At 37.4% G+C, this 3,624-nt stretch overlaps 1 pseudogene; it reads right to left on the reverse strand.

Moving 5' to 3' along the window:
- Window positions 1-2,809: 2,809 nt before the first annotated feature.
- LOC127109082 (uncharacterized) lies at window positions 2,810-2,909 on the reverse strand (annotated as a pseudogene).
- Window positions 2,910-3,624: the final 715 nt, after the last annotated feature.

Here is a 3,624-nt window from a genome sequence, read left to right on the forward strand (position 1 = left end):
TTCTTTGACAATTTTCAATGGCATGACATTTATGCTAGATCCAATATCATATAAATCATACCGAATATTCTCTCCACTGATATTACAAGAAATAGTAAACTTACCTGGGTCCTTTAATTTAGGTGGTAAGGATTAAGGTTTTACCACATCATCCTTTTCAGTCATGTTTGCATGTTCTTGAACATTTTCTCATTCGTCCCCTTTAATAATGTCTTCATAAATTTAGCAAACTTAGGAATTAGTTCTAAAATTTCATGGAATGAAATACTTACATAGGGAATAACTAGAATTTCCTTGAACTTTGCAAACATTCATGCTTCATCATCTTGCTAAAACTTTTAACAAGTTCTATACTGAATTTTGCTTGAGGACAAGCAAAGATTTAAGTATGGGGGAGTTTGATAACACGAAATTATATCACATTTTAAGACTTAATTCAATTAGATTATATTATCATTTACTTTAGTTTATCTCATTTTATCAGATATTATGCAGTATTTCCTTGCTATTTATGTCAGGTATCCATTTTGAAGCAAAAGTGAAAAAGGGAAGAAAAGGAGGTGTAAAAAGGAATAAAAAGGAAACAAATAACAAAGACCAAGCCCAGCCCAAAGAAAGTGCACGTTATGCCTGTGACGGGCATCACAAGGGTTGTGACGAGCGTCACACTAAAAGCACTCCCGTGACGAACGTCACACATGGTGTGACGAACGTCACACCAGTCCTCTATATTTTTGGCGCAAGGAACTCAACTGACCACGTTGAAAGCTACTTCCACGCACGCTTAACCCTCGGAACGAGACCACGCACACGGAAACCCTTGAAAAGCAGTTACACCAGCAACTGTATAAATAGCAGCTAATTGGGAAGTTTCAATGCCCGGTTTTTTCCACGCTCATATTGCCGAAGCTCTGCCAATTTTTCTTTTCACGCTTTTGCTTATTTTTCTTCTTTTCCAGCACTTAACATTGTTTATTTTATTTATTTCTTTTGCAAGCTTTACATTCTTTTTCCCTTGCAAATTTACCTTTTCCGTTTTAGCTTATAGATATTTTTCGCATAATAGTTTCTACACCGGAAACTATTGTGCAACTTTATACTGGATTTAACCTTACGTTATATTCCAGTTTTATTTCCTTGATTTAATTTACTGTTTAATTGAAGAATCCAAGAACAAATCCTACCGGCTTGTGGTGGAGTGTTCAAGACTATTGTATTACGCATTCAGGTTCTTAAATCATTATTTAATATTTTGTTTTATTATTTATCTATATTATCTGCCTGGAATGAGTCTGTTTATGCATGATATAAATTCTTATTTATTTAGCATGTCTGGCTAATTTGCCTAGGTATCGGTATGTAAAGTAAGCAGAATAAGGGAGCAAGACTGAGTCGGTCTATCTAAACTTAAAATCAAAATCAATCTTTTTACGGTCTCAACTTACAGGTTTAATAACAAGATTTTTTACAAAAGTAAAAGACATAAAGAAGTTAAAATCAATAGAGCGAGAGTTTGAGATTTTAACTGGACAATGTAAGTTAGGCATTAATTCTAGATCAGGGCGAGAGCAAGTTTTAGAGTTAATTAAATTCTGACCTTTTCCAAAAAGTATTTTTAAAGATTGAATGTGAGGACGAGAGTTAAGCATTTGGATTTAATTATATAACCTAAGTCAACAGAGCGAGAGTTTGAGATAAGGGTGTTTAAAACGGTCAGTATTTTCTTAAAAAGAGTTTCTGCAACTTTATTGCTTTCAAAATATGGTTTTTGACTTAATTATAAGTGACAGCAACATTAATATAAAATCATGGTTTATTCAACAGAGCGAGAGTTTGAGATAGAACCTTTAACCAATAAAGTTAACCGAAACGATTCATTTTAAAACCAAGAAACCGACAAAGACTTGATTCCCTAGTTTTGACGAACTACATACCGATATCCGTTTTATTAATATTTAATCTAGATATTAGTTTAGCTCTTAGTTTTTCCCCAAACAATCAAACATTTTCACCTTAGATTTACGTAGTAACCTTAGATAACGGTATATCGATTCATAAGTCCCTGTGGGATCGATATCTTTTAAAACTACGCGATAGAACTGTGCACTTGCAGTTTGTATCCCATTCTCGACTCACCCAGTCGAGCGATCAAGTTTTTGGCGCCGTTGCCGGGGACTTTTATTCAATCGATATCGTAACTCTTCCGTTACGCTGTAGAGACTAAGGTTTCTTTTCCTTCTATTTTTCTTTCTTTCGTTGATTTGTATGCCACGCACTCGCTCTCAAGGCGAACCGCTCTATTTACGAATCAACGATATCGAACTATATCTCCGAGTCTTACGACGAATTCGGGAATATCGTGCTGAAAACAATCTCCCTCCTATAGACCTTCCTGATCTCAAAGATTTTCCTTCTTTAACCGAGATGGCAGAACCAGCCCGTGCTCTTAGAGATTACGCCGCTCCATCGCAAGATGAACCGCATTCAAGTATTGCTCCGCCCGCAATCGAAGCAAACAACTTTGAACTTAAACCTTCGTTGTTGCAGGCTGTGCAACAGAACCAATTCTCTGGAAATCTTACCGAAGATCCAAACCTTCATTTATCCGTATTTGTCCAATACGCTGATACTGTTAAAGCTAATGGTGTCACTTCAGAGGCAATTCGACTTCGTCTTTTTCCTTTCTCATTAAGAGATAGCGCTAGAAGATGGCTTCAATCTCTTCCTTCCAACTCAGTCACCACATGGAACGAGTTGAAGAAAGTTTTTCTTGCCCGATATTTTCCGCCAAGCAAAACAGCTATGTTAAGAGCCCAGATAAACGGATTTAAACAGAAAGACAACGAGTCTCTTTTCGAAGCATGGGAAAGATACAAAGACATGATGAGACTTTGCCCACACCATGGTTTGGAAGACTGGTTAGTAATTCACACATTTTATAATGGTCTCTTATACAATACAAGGTTAACAATAGACGCCGCTGCAGGTGGTGCACTAATGAACAAACCTTACGCTGATGCTTACCAGCTTATCGAGAGCATGGCCCAAAACCACTATCAGTGGGGAACCGAACGAACAACGGTGGAAAAACCTCAACCGAAAACTGGCATGTACGAGATAAGTAACCTTGATCACGTCAATGTAAAAGTGGATGCTTTGGTCCAGAAAATTGAAAGTTTAAACGTATCACCACCAGCCTCCGCGGTTGCTATAACTCAGAATTGCGAGGTCTGTGGAATCCAAGGCCACACTCCTGCGGAATGTCAACTCTTGACTGGAATCCAAGCAGAGCAAGTAAACTATGCTCAAGGAAGCCCCTATTCGAATACCTATAACCCAAATTGGAAGAACCATCCAAACTTCTCATATAAGAGTAATAATGCTTTATACGCACCTGGACAGTCTCCAAATCAAGCCCCATCTATACCTCCGGGATATCAGAAACCGAATCCTAACAATAATACCCCTAGAAAATCCAACTTGGAAATCATGATGGAAAACTTTATAGCTTCCCAACAACAAACCAATAAAGATTTCTTAAACCAGAACATACACACTGGCGAACAACTTAAACAACTAGCAAGCAAAGTAGATGCCCTGGCTACCCATAACAAAATGCTGGAA

Source organism: Lathyrus oleraceus, chromosome 7 (genome assembly GCF_024323335.1).
Source record: "Lathyrus oleraceus cultivar Zhongwan6 chromosome 7, CAAS_Psat_ZW6_1.0, whole genome shotgun sequence".
NCBI lineage: Eukaryota > Viridiplantae > Streptophyta > Magnoliopsida > Fabales > Fabaceae > Lathyrus > Lathyrus oleraceus.